The sequence below is a fragment of the Silene latifolia genome, chromosome 1, assembly GCF_048544455.1.
Source record: "Silene latifolia isolate original U9 population chromosome 1, ASM4854445v1, whole genome shotgun sequence".
In the NCBI taxonomy this organism is placed as follows: Eukaryota; Viridiplantae; Streptophyta; class Magnoliopsida; order Caryophyllales; family Caryophyllaceae; genus Silene; species Silene latifolia.
The window spans coordinates 62,457,749-62,475,934 of NC_133526.1; the positions used below are offsets into that span (position 1 = coordinate 62,457,749).

Below are 18,186 nucleotides of genomic sequence, written 5' to 3' on the forward strand. Positions count from 1 at the left end.
CTCCCATTTTTTAAATTATTTAATAGATGAAATTTCTTATTTAGCTATATTCTTACATTGATCTAACTCATGAGCAGGGACGGATCTAGCCTTTGGGCTATATGGGCTATAGCCCTATATGAATTTGGGTATAAATAAAATTTACTTTCATATTTTGCAAGAAATTAATGTAGCACAGTTGTTTGGTTAATGATACTCCTTTAGTTTTTGGTTTTTCCAATGTTAATCTTTGACTTTCATAATCTATAAAAATACGTAATTATACTACGTAACTAATTAGTCATTAAATTATAAAATTAAATTACTCTCTCCTCGTTTCATAATATGAAGTTTTCGTTTTACCGAGGTGAATCTTTGACTTTATTTTTATAAAAATATACTCCGTAAAATACTAGTCGATAATTTATAAAATTAAATTACTAATCTCGTTAAAACAGGAAATATGTATGTGTGTGTGATGTGACCATTATTTGAGCGTATTTAGTCCCTGAATTGGCCTTGTTCTCATACTTTTTAGTGCATATTTAGGTCATTTATTGTCTTTAGTCCTTTGTTTTGCATATTCTTTGAGGTTTTGTTCCCTTGGTAGGAAAGAAGTGCAAACCTTGCATTTTCATGGCAAAATAGAGCTAAATTGATTGAATTCAATGACCAAGCATCAAAGAGAAGACAAGACTAGAAGGCTTTTGTACATATTATAGTAGATGGGCAATGATAAGAAAAGATCCTTGCATCTCCGACAAAATCCCCGAGGATTGTTGGAAGAAAGAGGAAGAAAAGAAGAAAAGAAGAAGCTGACTCAGAATCCAAGCGGATTGCCCTCTGGACGCCCGTCCAAGACCAGGAATCCGAGCGTCTTCCCCAGAGAGACGCTCGTCCAAAAACACTAAAATCCGCCTGTCCAGCCCATGAATCCGCTCGTCCAACAGCCAGAGAATCCGCTCGTCCCGTGCCTTGGACGCTCGGATTGTGTTACAACAACTTTCCATTTTCTTCTTGTTCTATGAAGGATGCACATATTTCGGAAAGACCGGCAAAAAGGAGACCGGCATCTCTCTACAGAGGAGCGATTCCTCAAGGACTTAATCGTCATTTAAGCCCTTAGTAAACCCTAATTTGTGTACCTAATCCCCACTATAAATACCCCATTAGTCTAATTAGATAATCATGTTCTTCTTATCTATCTTTAGTGTAGTTTATATCAATCAAATCTCTCTTTAATCTTGTAATCAACTTTTAATCAAGTCTTAATACAAATCTCATTTCCTTAATCTCTCTTTTGTTCATCTTTTATTTTGGGTAATTGAACATTATTTGGGTTATTATTGGGAGATTGACAACCTTCCAATCAATCATCAAGTACTTCTATTATTCTTTGCTTTATTATTGGAATCATTAGTAGGTATAATTCTCTTAATCCCTTTTTAATTATTGTTAATCTTCTTCATTTACTCATCATGTTTTGCTTTGTTAGTATGATTGACAACCTTGCTAGCATGTTTACCATGATAATGAGTGAGTAGTTTCCTTAACTAGGATTAATGGGTAATGAGGGGAAACCAACATGGGGAATGATTCATGCTTAATTTAATATGTTTTCATAGTTTATTTGCTTGCTTGTTGTGATCTCAACTTATGCACATGTTATGTTTGATGAAATGCGAGCCTATGAATCCTTGCATTTTTTACCCATCACTTACCTTTTCAATGAGACTTGTAAGACATAAACCAACTCGAGTCTCATTAGACCATGTATATAGTTGAGTAGGAAAGATTAAGTCGACTTATAGGTGTTGTACAATCTAATCAATTCGGCTCCGGGACCCAAACTTTCCTAGGATTGTAAGATATAAACCAACTCGATCCATCACAACAATAATTGCTTGCTTATAATTCGAGAATATGTTTGTATGATCAATTCCCATGAATCCCCTATGACCCCATGACACCCTAGTGCCTTTTATCAATTGTTCACATCCCTTTTCATCATCTTGCTTGTTTACTTTCATTGTTATTTAGTCTAGTGATCTTCTACTTCAAACCCCAAATTGTGACACCCCTAGACACCGCTACTTGCAATTGAAAATCTTACTTCAATACCCGTCCCTTGGGATCCGACCTTTACTTGCCACTTTACCAATTGTAGAGTTGTTTGTGAAGTTATAAATATTGTTTTGGTCTAGGTGCTCCTAACGACAAGTACCGAAAACTAAACCTCCAAGTGAGTGCGACCAAAAATGGCGCCGTTGCCGGGGACGGTGTTAACTTGATTTAGATTTTCTTAGATTGTTATTAATTGTGTCTTTCTTTGCCTTGGGGAAGTAAAACTCCTCAAGGTTTATTCTAATTGTTTTCAAGTTGTTTGATATTTTGCATGTCTAGAAGATCACAAGGTAACTTGTTACCCTTTGATTACGAAATTGAAAGGACTTTGACAACCAATAGAAGACTTGCTAGAGGAACTTTGAGAGCTATTGCTGAGGTTGTAGATATTGAACCAAACGATATTGAGTTCATCAACCCTTTTGCAAGAGAAGGCGAGGAGAACCCAACACAAAATCCAACACAAAATCAACCCACAATGCCTAAATTTTCATCACATTTCGTACCAACCGAGGAGAACCTACCCAATGGTACTCCCACACCACAACACTTAACCGGAAATTTTATTGCCAAATCCACATTTATCCAATTAGTCGAAAGAAGCCAATTTGGGGGGATGCCTAGTGAAGACCCTCACTCTCACATGGAGACTTTTTGTGACTATTGTGATGCGATTTCACAAACCGGTGTAACTCGAGACCAAATTCGATGGGTCTTATTTCCTTTTTCTCTAATTGGCACCGCAAAACAATGGTTGAAAGGCCTTTATAAGGCCACTCTTGGAATTGACTCTTGGAAGAAATTGGCTCTAGCTTTCTATAAAAAGTTCTACCCACCGGAAAATACTAACATGCTAAGAGCTCAAATTACGGGTTTTAAGCAAAGAGATGAAGAATCTTTGTATGAAGCTTGGTAGCGGTTCAAGGGAATTTGTCGCTCATGTCCTCATCATGGACTTAGCGAGTGGTTCTTGGTTCAACAATCTTGGAATGGTCTTTATGAAGACTCAAGAAACATTCTCAACATGGGATCAAATGGTATGTTCACCGAAGTTGACGATAATCAAACTTGGAACAAGATTGAGGAAATGGCGGTCCATAATTCACAATATAGTAGACCTCGCAAGGCTACTAGAGGAGGAAAGCATGAAGTGGACTCTATTACTTAATTGGGTGCTCAACTTAGTGCTCACATTGATACCTTCAACTTGAAGTTCGAGAAAGCTATGGCTAGACTTGAAGAAGCCTCAAAATCACCAAAGCAACATGTTAATGCCATGACGGCATCTTCATCAATCCCAAGTGCGATATGTGAGAATTATGGAACTTTGGGACATGACCAAAGTGAATGTAGGGGAACAAATGAACAAGTGAATGCTTTTCAAGCATACAAGAGTGGTACCCCTTATTCCAATTATTACAATGAAAACACCAAATTCCACCCAAATCTCTCATACAAAAGCCAAAATGTTCAAAACCCTCAACCAACATACACCCCACCTCCCATGAGAAACCAAAATCAAAGGCCCTTTTACAACCAAAACCAAGGTTACCAAAATCAAACTCCATACAATCAACAAAATGACTAAGGTTTTGATGTTCAAAAAGCGGTCCTCCAAATGCAAAAGAATCAACAAGAGTTTTTCACTCAAATGCAAAAGGATAGTCAAGCAAAGGAAATCACCATCAACAACATCCTAGCCCACACCAAAATGTAGGAAACCCAATTGACTCAACTAGTATCTTCAAGTTCTCAAAGACAAAAGGGGCAATTACCACCTCAAAGTAATCCCCCAAGACATGAAATGGTTAGTGCCATCCACTTGAGGAGTGGTACGAGATATGAAGCACCAAAGAAGCAAGTTGAGGATGAAGTTGTGGAAGCTAGTGACAAAGAAGAAGTTGTGCAAAATGTAATACTACGGTTTTATGAGCCTTTGGGTACTCTATCGAGTGGGCCTTACGGTTTTTAAAACAGTGTTCTGTCCGTAGGGTACTCGATCGAGTAGCCGTGGTACTCGATCGAGTAGCCGTGGTACTCGATCGAGTAGGGGGCACTCGATCGAGTACGTTAGTTACTCGATCGAGTGGCTCGGTTTACGGGTAATGTTTTGTCGGGTTTTGTTAATAATGCGAATAGATATATATAACTTTCCGTCATCATCATTAAACACTTTTATTAAACCTAATCACTTCAAAAGAGATTTCAACCTACGTTCTTCGCATCTTTTGCATTATTGACAAATCCCGGAGCTTGAGAGGTCGGATTTCATCATCCTTTACATTCTGGTGATCCTTGCGTCGAGGGTAAGATCTATGTACCGATTTTATAGTATTTTATTAAGTTTGTTTAAACCCTAATTTGGGGGATTGGGGGGTTTTTGTTAGTTTTATGACTGTTAGTAATTATATGATCATATGTTAGGAGGAGGATTCGTAGAAGAGGAGTTTTGATACAGCTGTTGAGACCGTCTAATTGTATTGCATTCCAGGTAGGGTTTCCCTACTCAGTATTAGTCCCATAATGTGTTGGTGGTGATTTGTGATTGTTGATTGTTATCATACGAGTATTGTGACGGTTGTTGAGTTTGATTGCTGATTAGTAGTTGTGATTGATTGTATTTGTTTGTGTTCTTTGGGTGCGTCCTTGGCTGAGTGGAGTCACTTGCGGGAGTGGCTTCACGCCCATTATTCGCCTTCTGTGGAACACGCCACAGAAGGGATGTGCACATTAATGGATTTGGGTTTATCGCTCGACGGAGATGAGCGGGGCTTAGGTGGGAACGGCTGCGGTCCCCCACTGGCGGCGAGGAGTAACCTGTTGCGATGGGTGCTCTGGCAGGGCTACACACTTTAGTGTGTAGTCAGTATTGTGGAGTTGGTGATGGAGTTCGGAGTATATCTGAGATGATTGAGCTGTGTTGTGTGTTGTTTTGTTGAGTTATATTGATTGTGTGATTAGTACTGACCCCGTTTAATTGTTTTAAAAACTGTGGTGATCCATTCGGGGGTCGTGAGCAGTTATTGAACAGGTATGAGACGATGCGTATGGGATATCAGGGATGAGTCATCACTTGCAGTTAGAAGAGTCTTCCGCTGTGTCAGACGATGTCCTTTAGTTATTCAGTATTGGTTTGATTGTATTTCATTTAACAGTTTTGGTTGAGACATGTAATCGCTTAAACTATATTTACTTTTAAAGTACGTTTCTTTAATGTCTTATGATTATCAATGCCTCGGGTAACCGAGTTGGTAGCACTTCCATGCCTTAAGTGGTCCTGGTAAGGCACTTGGAGTATGGGGGTGTTACAAAATTGTATCAGAGCGACGATCCTGAAACCTGTAACCAATGAATCTAATGAACCTAGGGAGTCTAATAAAATGAACCCGGGGTAGAAGTTGTAGGGGCTAATGCATAGACTTGGGAGACGTCCTAAAGTCGCGAACTCGCCCTACAATTTTGAACCGGTCACCATGGGATATGAGTCAGGATCGCTATGTGTTTACTAATGCTCTATTGCGTGTGTTGGATGGATGGGTGTTATATAGTTGAATGGATGTGTGGTGGAAAAGATGAAGGTAATTTTTTTTTTAATGATAACATGAATTGTGGTGGGAATTACTACTAGTTACTATTGTTTATATACATATGATTGCGTGCATATGATTGGATGAATAAATTGTATGAATACGGGTATGAATATGATCTATGATTTGGTTTGAAAAGATGAAGTAAGGAATTGCATGAGAATATGAAATTCATGTGGAGAACATGTTTATGTGATGGAAGTGGATTTTCTACTTTTGCTATGTTAGTAACATGTGAATAGGGGATTTTATGTCGTATATTATGTTATTATTGTACGTAAAGGTATAGAATAAAAGGATGTGGGTAAATCATGATTGACAAGTTAAATAATCTATGTACATGATGAATGTTGTTGCTTGGCTTTTGGAGATACTAACATATGATTAGGAATACTGGTTTTATGAGTATTGAGTTGTTTTGTTTGCCTTGTTGTCGTATAAGTTGTTTGGAAGTAAAAATCAAGTAGTTGTGTTTATCTATTATAGAGAAGTTGTCTTAAAACTGTTATAACTTGAGATGCATAAAGGATTTTAATGTGATTCTAATTGGAGGTGATAGCTGGTTCTGTTACGATTCTAACGATAGGTCACACGCCCGAAACGACCAAGAAATGAGTGAGTTATGACCGTTTTACGAAAACTGGACAGTGCTGAGAAATGAGTAGGGTACTCGATCGAGTGCACCTTGGTACTCGATCGAGTACCCCTTACTCGATCGAGTAGCCCTGGTAATTTGTTATACGTATCTCTGACTTTCACCTACTCGATCGAGTAAGTCATTTACTGGATCGAGTGGCCTGTACTCGATCTAGTGACCCCTGTTTTGGGTCATACGCATATCTTTTGACTTCGTTGCATATTATGTTTAATTCAAAGGTATTATTTTACTTCTTTATGCATTGTTTTACATGTATGTTGGTCTTGATGCGTAAGTTACCCAATCTTATGGTGTAGTGAGTGGCGCCTGTGGTGAGTATGAATTCGGTGGGAGGACATGAGTTATATGTGTTGTGATAGATAATGGAAAAAGAAAAGGAAGATCGTTATGGATTAATTGAGACATAGAGCATGTTTTATGAGATGAGATGAGTGATATGTTTGTGTGTTGAGTAACGTGAAAGCAAGTGAATATGGGCAAGGGATGATGTGAGTCTAAGGAACGTGAGAATGAAAAGATTGAAAGTAAGGATGTGGATAGTGGCAGCTCGAGATGTGTAAAGAATTATGGAGGGAGATGGTTAGGAGTCGTGTGAGTTAAGGATATATGTAGTGAAAGTTCGTTTTAAAGGGGTTGAGAAAGAGTGGTATATAGTTAACTTTATGGAGACATGTCGCGAGGTAGATTTGTACACAGTGAGTGAATTTGGGAGATTTGGTTTATTAAGAGGTGAAACTACTGTGTGATTTCCTTGGGCAATTAAAGGTATGAAATGAATTCTGATTTCTAGAGAGGTACAAAGGAGATGCAATTGTTTGAACAGTGAACGTTGATTTTATGGATAGATTAGTGGCAAGTGTGAGTGATAGCATAATAAGAGAAGATCCATGGTAAGAAAGAGTGAGATGATATCGATATGAAATAATGGGATTTGAGTTTTGGAGCGATGAGAAGATAATTGGAGCACTAAAGGGTTAGGTAGAAGTAATAAGGAGTTGAGCTATTAAATAGTATTGTTGAGCATAAAGAGAAAAGAAGGATAAAAGTAAGCTGAGAAAAATGTTCACCGGAGTTATGTGACATAAAAGTAGGGAATCGTCGAGAAGTATGATACTATCAAGAGTAAGTAAGTTAATGGTTATACATAAGTTTCAGGACAACATGATTAATCATGAGTTTCGAGGAATTAAGGGAGTATGAAGTTGGTGGAGTATTTGCACGATACGAGATTTTTGGTGGAGAGTTAGATGACGATACAAGTAAGGATAGTATTGGGAATAATGTTGAGGTAATTTTGGTTGATGGATTTGATATTCGTTATTTGGGATGTTAACCAAAGATAGGAATGGAACCGTGATGTTTAGAGATGAGTGTAAGAGGCTTGATGTCTGAACAATGGTGGTGTTGAGGTGTTGTCACTAGTGGTTAAGGGCGATGATGAGTAGGAAAGATAGCCATTCTAAAGAGGTTGATTTTGTAGAGACCAGATTGATAGGTATGGTTGTGAGGAAGTATAAGATGTGGTTATAGGAGACGGTTGCTAGTAGTTGAGTAGTAATAGTGTGGTTATACTTGGGATGAGGAGAAGGTTATGCGAATGGGGAAATATGTTATGTGGGGCATATGAGTTAAGCTCGGGCAACAGGTAACCTTTATCGAGTGGTAACTTACGTGATCAGGATTGACTAGTTGGATGTGATTACGAGTCTATGATGTGTATAAATGTTTGTGTGAGGTTCTGACCTCACGAGAGATGGTATGGTGTGATACTTAAAAAGTTGTTATATGAATATTTTGTGATATATGTTGGATACGGTAAACTAATAGTATGATGTTCAAAAGTGATAGTTTGGGTGATCTGGCATGGCTAGTTATAATTGTATGTGTATTCATGATATATGTGTATTTCGTGAAAAGGTATGGATGATATTCATGAGATTGTTGTCTGTTTATTCTGTATAATATGTTGTGTTGGGATCTAGTAACGCAGTTTTGAGTAAGTTTTCTTGTCCGAAAAGTTATACTAAGTCAGTGTTTATGGGAATTGTATGTGGTTGTGATGTCTATTAATGTGGTTTTTGTGCCTCGGGTGGTGATCCGGGCATGGTACTTCGTGTTGTGATGCGGGTATTTTCGCGCTGCAGTGCGGCTGTTGGTGGCGGTGTTGCGTTGCCGTCACCGGTTGTGGTGGTAGGCGGGGTGATTACGATACGAGTTTTCGAAAGTGCATACTAGTTATACATAGTTGTTGTTTTGTCTGTTGCTATTTCCTGTGAGTTTCAGTTTGGACAGATAGACGGTTGTTTTGTTTATTGATGTTTCTTACCAGTTCAGCTTGGGTGTGAGGGTAGAGTATGATATGGAAGATAGTTGTATATGTTTTCGTTTGTTGTCATGGTATAGTGATATCCTGTTGGTGGGACACAGTTAAAAGAGGTTGTTGGAGTACTTGTGATCTTCTTTTAGAGGAGGCAATTGTTTACATAGTAATGTTGCGTGATCTGTGGAATATGTGTTGTACTGATATGGAAGCTGTAAGTGGTTCATAATCTTTTATTGGGACAGTGAGTATAGAGTGTTGGAAATTAGTATCATGGTAAGTTATGGATGAGTTTTGCGGTAGTGAAAGAAAAGAACTTGAGGATCTAGTGTGAGTGTTTGTAATAATTGTGGATCGTGAGTTATGAGTATGGAGATAGATGCATGTATAGAGGACTATGTCGTTTTGGCGGTAATGGGGAACAGTTGACGTTTTGATTAAGCCGAGTGAATTGAGGTATGAAAACTGTCTAAGTAAGAGAGCCTTGGATATAGGAATGGTGAGTGTTTAGAGTATAGGCGGTTGTCTTTGACATGCGGTGGTGATGAGGATAATGAGAAGATATAGCTAGGATTTAGTATAGTGAGTTACGAGGACGTAACATTTACCTTAAGAGGAGTAGGATGTGATGCAAGAGAGTTTGTTGGTTGTACATGTTCTAGTATAATTGAAAGTAGAGTGTTGGTGTAGCATAAAGAATGGAATTGTATATATTGTGGTTGATATTGTTAAAAAGGGCCATGGCTGTGCTTGTAGTAGTGCGATGCTTAGGAGTGTGAGAATATTTCGATAGTGTTGACAGTTGGATGATGATGATTATGAGTTCCATAGTTTTGGCACCTGGATGATGTTGTTTATGAGTGTGAGTAAACTTCGAGGACGAAGTTCCTTTTAAGGGTGGTAGAATGTAACATTCCGTTTGATGTTATGAGTATTTTGATGTTGGATTTTCTAGTGGATAATATGTTAGTGAAACGGAGCTAGTGGCGTTTGTGGACGGTAGTTGGTAGTGTATGGAGTTAGTGTCGAGAGTGGCTATAATGTGGTGGATACGATATCGTGAGTCATGTTGTGGAGGTAGACATAGTTGATGGAGTTGGTGTTAAGAGTTCATGTTTCATAGTTTGGGGTTCGTTTTGGGTTCTTAGTTGCGTTGTTGTGTCTTGGTTGAGTTTGTTTTGAGTATGGGTTGAACTTCGGGGACGAAGTTCTTTTTAAGGAGGGAAGACTGTAATACTACGGTTTTATGAGCCTCTGGGTACTCTATCGAGTGGGCCTTACTCTGTCGAGTAAGGGTGTTTTGGTTTTTAAAACAGTGTTCTGTCTGTAGGGTACTCGATCGAGTAGCCGTGGTACTCGATTGAGTAGGGGGCACTCGATCGAGTACGTTAGTTACTCGATCGAATGGCTCGGTTTACGGGTAATGTTTTGTCGGGTTTTGTTAATAATGCGAATAGATATATATAACTTTCCGTCATCATCATTAAACACTTTATTAAACCTAATCACTTCAAAAGAGATTTCAAACTACGTTCTTCGCATCTTTCGCATTATTGACAAATCCCGGAGCTTGAGAGGTCGGATTTCATCATCCTTTACATTCTTGTGATCCTTGCGTCGAGGGTAAGATCTACGTACCGATTTTATAGTATTTTATTCAGTTTGTTTAAACCCTAATTTGGGGGATTGGGGGTTTTTGTTAGTTTTATGATTGTTAGTAATTATATGATCATATGTTAGGAGGAGGATTCGTAGAAGAGGAGTTTTGATACAGCTGTTAAGACCGTATGATTGTATTGCATTCCAGGTAGGGTTTCCCTACTCAGTATTAGTCCCATAATGTGTTGGTGGTGATTTGTGATTGTTGATTGTTATCATACGAGTATTGTGATGGTTGTTGAGTTTGATTGCTGATTAGTAGTTGTGATTGATTGTATCTGTCTGTGTTCTTCGGGGTGCGTCCCTGGCTGAGTGGAGTCACTTGCGGGAGTGGCTTCATGCCCATTATTCGCCTTCTGTGGAACCTGCCACAGAAGGGATGTGCACATTAATGGATTTGGGTTTATCGCTCGACGGAGATGAGCAGGGCTTAGATAGGAACGGCTGCGGTCCCCCACTGGCGGCGAGGAGTAACCTGTTGCGATGGGTGCTATGGCAGGGCTACACACTTTAGTGTGTAGTCAATATTGTGGAGTTGGTGATGGAGTTCGGAGTATATCTGAGATGATTGAGCTGTGTTGTGTGTTGTTTTGTTGAGTTATATTGATTGTGTGATTAGTACTGACCCCGTTTAATTGTTTTAAAAACTGTGGTGATCCATTCGGGGGTGGTGAGCAGTTATTGAACAGGTATGAGACGATGCGTATGGGATAGCAGGGATGAGTCATCACTTGCAGTTAGAAGAGTCTTCCGCTGTGTCAGACGATGTCCTTTAGTTATTCAGTATTGGTTTGATTGTATTTCATTTAACAGTTTTGGTTGAGACATGTAATCGCTTAAACTATATTTACTTTTAAAGTACGTTTCTTTATTGTCTTATGATTATCAATACATCGGGTAACCGAGTTGGTAGCACTTCCATGCCTTAAGTGGTCCTGGTAAGGCACTTGGAGTATGGGGGTGTTACACAAAACTCCAAAGATGGAGAACCAACAAAAGAAGAAGTTTCAAAGAAAAGTGAACACAAGGCCAAGGAGAAGGAACCCATTGTGATTAGACTTCCTTTTCCAAGTCGTCAAGCTAAGCCCAAATTTGATGACCAACTTGGAAAATTTATGGAAATTGTGAAGAATTTGGAAGTCTCGATTCCTTTTACGGAATTAATCAATCACGTGCCGGCCTATGCAAAGTACATGAAGGACATCCTTACGAAAAAGAAGTCGATCCGGAAGCTTGAAACCATCGCCTTCACTAAGGTGAGTAGTGCAATCCTTCAAGGTAGTTCACCTCCGAAACTTAAGGATCCGGGAAGCTTCTCAATACCGTGTACCATTGGCGAAACCACGATCAACAAAGCCTTATGTGATCTAAGGGCTAGTGTGAGTGTTATGCCGTATTCGGTAAGTAAAAGGTTAGGGATGGGAGAGCTTAAATGTACCAACATCACACTCCAAATGGCCGATAGATCGACGACGACACCATTAGGGATATGGGAAGATGTTCCCGTAAGAGTTGGGAAATTTTTCATCCCGGTGGACTTTGTCATTGTTGACATGGAAGAAGACTCCAATATTCCGATCATTCTAGGTAGACCTTTCTTGCACACCACGGGTGCGGTGATAGATGTGAAGCATGGAGAGCTCGCTCTAAAAGTGGGAGACGAGACCATAACTTTCAATCTTGACAAGACCATGAGAGCTCCCCGTTTGCATGAACCATGTTTTATGGTTGATCATTATAGCCGGAAGGATGATGGGAAGAAGTCGGAATTCCAATGGAAAAAGAAAGTTGATGATGCTCCATCAAAAGAGCAAGAGAATAGCAACAAAGAGAGCTTGAAAAGCTCACCCATGACAAGTGAAGAGGATGGCCTCATTGGCCAAATCAAGAAAGGAGGAGAGTTGTCTCCATCAACTCAAGAGATCTTTAGTGACCAAGTAGACGAAGCTTGCGGACTTTGGGATGATGAGTTTGAAGGGATTTTCAATCCCTATATTGGTAATGCTATCGATCAAGACCATCATGGAGGACAACAAGTGCAAAGATCTATTGAGGATCTTTATCATGATAATGAACAAGCGTTTGACTACTTCTTCAAGGTGTTAAGTAATATCAACAACACCTTGAACATGCCCCCATGACATCTCACTAAGGATGAGAGTTTGGTGGAGTCCTCTCCAAACCACCATTTGTAAATATTCTAACTCCCTAACTTGCATTTTAATTCTTACATTGCATTTTTGTCATTTTTGGATTTTTGTGCCTTGATCAAGATATTCATCATTTTTGAGAGAAGTGAGGGAGGGACTAATGATTTTATTGATGTGTAGTGCTTTAACTTAGTGTGGGGATAGCAATTGCCTAGGCTATTCATGCCTTTGTAGTGCCCCTATAATGAAGAACACGGGATTTGAAGAATGAAAATGACACGGGTTATGCAAGTGCACGGATGGACCTGAATCCGGGTAGACCAGGAGGAATCCGAGCGGCTTATGGGTAATCCGCTCGTCTGATAGGAATCCGAGCGTACAAGGAGGAATCCGTTCGTCTTTTTGAGCTGCAAAAATCAAAAATCTGGTCTGTAAGAGAATCCGAGGGTCCAAGCTGAGAAGACGCTCGTCTGATTCTGGCCGCATGTCTTTGTAGAAAGACGCTCGTCTTTTTGCCAGTGCACATTAAGTAAAGTTCCTGTAAGAGAATCCGCTCGTCTTTTTGAGAATCCGCTCGTCCTACATAGCAGAATCCGCTCGTCTTCTCTGAAAGACGCTCGTCTTAAGGCGAGTTTTCCTGAAGCCCATTTGAGCAGAATCCGAGCGTCCCGACGGGAATCCGCTCGTCTTTCCCCTGCTATTTTGAATTTTTCGGGGGTTTTAAACCCCATTCCCACATTCATTTTATTCATTCAAACATTAAAACACTACCCATAAACTCCAAAACCCCAAAACCCTCATCCTCTCCATCACCAAAAACAAGATTTCCTCAACCATATTCCACAAAATCAAATTCAAACCTCCTTACAACAACAATTAATCACTCCTTTTACAAAAACAATTGATTCAAGCACCAAAATCTTCAACCTTTGAGTCGATTTTTGAAATACAAAGCAAAATCCTTTCAGCTTAAATCGATTTGGGAATAATTAGAAATTGAAGATTTTCAATCTTTTCTTGGTGTAATCAACAATGGCAAGAACAAAAGGAGCAACAAAGGCACTCAAAGCAAAGATACTTTCAAAAAGGCAACAAACTCTTCAAGAAAAGAAAGCTTCTATGGCTATGGTGGTTGCTAATGCAAACTTGGAAGTTCAACAACAAGATCCTCCCTTGGAAGCAACAACATCAACAACTCCGGAAATCGCTCAATTATCCAACTATCCAGAGGTAATTTTAATTTCCGACTCCCATAGGGATACATTTGCCAAGTATGCTAAGAAAGCCATTTTGCCCACCAAATTCATTTGTGAAGATGCCTTGAACAAATTGGGTGTGCTTGAACAAACAAAAGCCTTCTTTGAAGCCATGGGATTGGGTAAATTGTTTACCATAAGAGAATTGACATACCCCTCCCTTACCTTGGAATTCATAAGTTCATTGAAAGTGACTAAGGTGGAGACTAGAACATACATCAAGTTTCGTCTTGCCAATGTGAATAGAATTCACTAAACCATACAATGCTCTAAGACTTTTGATGGAAAGATAGCTTAATGTCGATTGTGGTAAGGAAGGCACTGCTCATATTGTAAAAGGAGGTCTAGTTACTCTCTTGGCCAAGCACTTTGACCCAAATTTCAACAAAGACAACACCTATGTGGCGATCAAAGGAGGCCATCTTATTGATATGGACACCATGATTAACAAGTATAAGTGGGTCAAGCATGATTCTCTTGACACCAACTATGGGTGGCTAACCAATTATGCTAGATCCTTCACTTTGCCTTCAAAAATTTGCCGATTGAGTGTCCATCGAACAAACTACCTTCTTCCACTCTCCAAGGACGCCGAGTACATCATCCGTCAACAAAGGGACGAGATTGAAGAGCCCTCCTCCTCCATTGTCACACCACCCTACCCATTCAAATATCAAGAGTTCAAACCCAAGGATGTTGAAGTAGGAAATGATTACATGACCCTACTCATGAGAGAAATGCACCAACAAGCATATAATGATCGAGTGGATGCCTACAAGGCCCAATATCCACCCCTCCTTCATTTAGCTAGGCAAGGACTACTTGATCCATCATGTGCTTTACCTAGTTGGGCGGATAGGGAAGTTTTCTTTCCTAGCACATCTAGTGGTGAAAGACCGGGTGAAGATGAGAATGTCGATGATGAGGTTGTTGATGATGAGGGTGTTGATGAAGAGGTAGGTGAAGAACAAGAGGTTCAATGGAATGTTGAAGAAGAAGAGGCTAATGAAGATGATCAAGGAAGTGGAAGTGAAGATGGGAGTGGAGATGATTCCACTTCTATGGAGGAAAATGATGACAATGATGATATGATGGAGGATTAGCAAACTTTGGAGGCTCCTACACTCTTGAGGTTTGTCTACTTCTTTTGTTTTCCTTATTTTATCTTGATCATAGTCTTGAGAGTCCTAGAAACATGGAGGACTAGCACCTTGGCTCCATTAAGGTGTTCTTTTTATTGTTCCCACTTGAAAAATCCAAAATGACAATTTATAGTTTTATGCATTGCATTTGGTGTGCATGAACTACCCCGAAATTTAAGACATTGGAAATAATGTCTATTTTGGTTTGGGGAAGTACATGCATACGCATCGGGAGGTAATCTAAATTACGCTCTCCGCCATAACAAAAACCCATGCATCATGTAGTGTAGCTTAGTATAGCTTGCATTTAGTATAGAAATCATGCATCATACTTGCATAATTTCCTATCGTATTGGCCATTGAGGACAATGCCCATATTAGTGTGGGGATGGGAAATTCTAACTTAAAAAAATCCAAAAATAAGTTCATTTCCTTTGTAGTGTAGTCTTGTAGATATTGTGTTTGTTCATCCTTGTTCACATTGATTGACTACACCACATCCGAGACATGAGGATATTGAAGACCGCATGGTATGATCTTTCCAATCTCCTTTTTCCTCTTTATGTTAATGACTATGTGGCTTTATTTTGATTGATGCGGTATAAACAATATGAATTTAGGACTTGCATCTAGATTATTTGGCATATTAGTTGGTAGAAGCATATGCATTAGGATGTATAAATGTTAGTTGCATCATGGCATGTAGTTTGCATGTTAGAAAAATTTTGTGAAACCGTCTACTTGGGAAACTTGACAAGTGTATATAGGCCCTAGTAGATGCTTTTTCTTCTTAAGACTTTGCTTGTTAGAATATTTGTAAAACACCCTAGGATGTGTCATGCTAGTATCCTTTGACCCATGTATTAAAGCTTAGTCAAGAGTACCTTGTGGTGTGATAACTCCTTGGCTACCGTTTATTCCAAGGTGACCCTTGAAACCATGCAACCATCATTCATCCATGTTCTACCATACATATTTGTCATCAAAGGGAATGGGCACAAAAAAGAAATTGTTCAAATTTGAGTTCAAGAAATGAAATGAAAAGTGAAAAGAAAAAGTTTGCAAAATGCATCAAAAGAAAAGAGGAGCAAAAATAGAACTCATATGCTTCAAATATAAGGCACCCTCACTACATATGGGGTGACTTTGAAAATGTTCAAAAGAAAAATGCAAAAAGTTGAAAAGTTGTCAAGTGTTGAAATGCCAAAAATCAAAAGAAATGGCAAAAAGAAAGTGTTCTTAAATGTTATATGCCACAAGAAATTGGGGGAAAAAACAACAACAAAAGCAAACTCCCAAAAGAAACTCAAATACTATCGATCCCTTTATCCATCGTATCCATTTTTGTGCATGGTAGAGAGGGGACGACCCTTCTTCTTGTCTAGGCAAGAGGGGGAATTCCGCGATCCTCCAGTGTTTCTAACACCATAGGGAGTCTATTCTTGACAAAAGCATTTAACGATTGAGGACAAAGGTACCCTAGCTTGACACAACTTGGAGGTGATTTATTGGTATCCTTCTAGGCTTAGTAGTTTGAAGAAATTGCATCTATGAAGGAGTGTGTACCCTTAAATTGCTTACCTTGTAGATAATTTCCGCCACTTAGATGAGGAAAGTGGCTATTATTTTGTAGATGTATCCATTACTTGATTTTGTGTGCTTTAATGTTTGGATGTGTCGCCATTTTGGCAAGACCCACCTTGCCTTGCAAGAAGGCATCCTACCTCATGGTTGTCTTATTGTGAGTTGAAGGGGCGGAGTGAGACCCGCTAATTGTCTCATATCGGCTATGCTATTAGGTTAGTTTAAATAATGGTCCTAGTCTTTGTCACCTCTTTACTCGGGAAGAGCAAAGGTTCGGTTTGGGGATATTTGATGTGACCATTATTTGAGCATATTTAGTCCCCGAATTAGCCTTGTTCCCATGCTTTTTAGTGCATATTTAGGTCATTTATTGTCTTTAGTCCTTTGTTTTGCATATTCTTTGAGGTTTTGATCCCTTGGTAGGAAAGGAGTGCAAACCTTGCATTTTCATGGCAAAATATAGCTAAATTGATGAATTCAATGACCAAGCATCAAAGAGAAGACAAGACTAGAAGGCCTTTGTACATATTATAGTAGATGGGCAATGATAAGAAAAGATCCTTGCATCTCCGACAAAATCCCCGAGGATTGTTGGAAGAAAGAGGAAGAAAAGAAGAAGCTGACTCAGAATCCGAGCGGATTGCCCTCTGGACGCCCGTCCAAGACCAGGAATCCGAGCATCTTCCCCAGAGGAACGCTCGTCCAAAAACACTAAAATACGCCCGTCCAGCCCATGAATCCGCTCGTCCAACAGCCAGAGAATCCGCTCGTCCCGTGCCTTGGACGCTCGGATTGTGTTACAGCAACTTTTCATTTTCTTTTTGTTCTATGAAGGATGCGCATATTTTAGAAAGACCGGCAAAAAGGAGACCGGCATCTCTCTAGAGAGGAGCGATTCCTCAAGTACTTAATCGTCATTTAAGCCCTTAGTAAACCCTAATTTGTGTATCTAATCCCCACTATAAATACCCATTAGTCTAATTAGATAATTATGTTCTTCTTATCAATCTTTAGTGTAGTTTATATCAATCAAATCTCTCTTTAATCTTGTAATCAACTTTTAATCAAGTCTTAATACAAATCTCATTTCCTTAATCTCTCTTTTGTTCATCTTTAATTTTGGGTAATTGAAGATTATTTGGGTTATTATTGGGAGATTGACAACCTTCCAATCAATCATCAAGTACTTCTATTATTCTTTGCTTTATTATTGGCATCATTAGTAGGTATAATTCTCTTAATCCCTTTTTAATTATTGTTAATCTTCTTCATTTATTCATCATGTTTTGCTTTGTTAGTATGATTGACAACCTTGCTAGCATGTTTACCATGATAATGAGTGAGTAGTTTCCTTAACTAGGGTTAATGGGTAATTAGAAGGAACCAACATGGGGAATGATTCATGCTTAATTTAATATGTTTTCATAGTTTATTTGCTTGCTTGTTGTGATCTCAACTTATGCACATGTTATGTTTGATGAAATACGAGCCTATGAATCCTTGCATTTTTTACCCATCACTTACCTTTTCAATGAGACTTGTAAGACATAAACCAACTCGAGTCTCATTAGACCATGCATATAGTTGAGTAGGAAAGATTAAGTCGACTTGTAGGTGTTGTACAATCTAATCGATTCGGCTCCGGGACCCAAACTTTCCTAGGATTGTAAGATATAAACCAACTCGATCCATCACAACAATAATTGCTTGCTTATAATTCGAGAATA

General features: G+C 39.1%; 1 non-coding gene across 1 annotated transcript; it reads right to left on the reverse strand.

The window, feature by feature from the left end:
* Nucleotides 1-2,953: 2,953 nt before the first annotated feature.
* LOC141617952 (small nucleolar RNA R71) lies at nt 2,954-3,060 on the reverse strand. The gene has a single exon (XR_012531258.1). It is a non-coding gene; the product is annotated as a small nucleolar RNA R71 (small nucleolar RNA).
* Nucleotides 3,061-18,186: the final 15,126 nt, after the last annotated feature.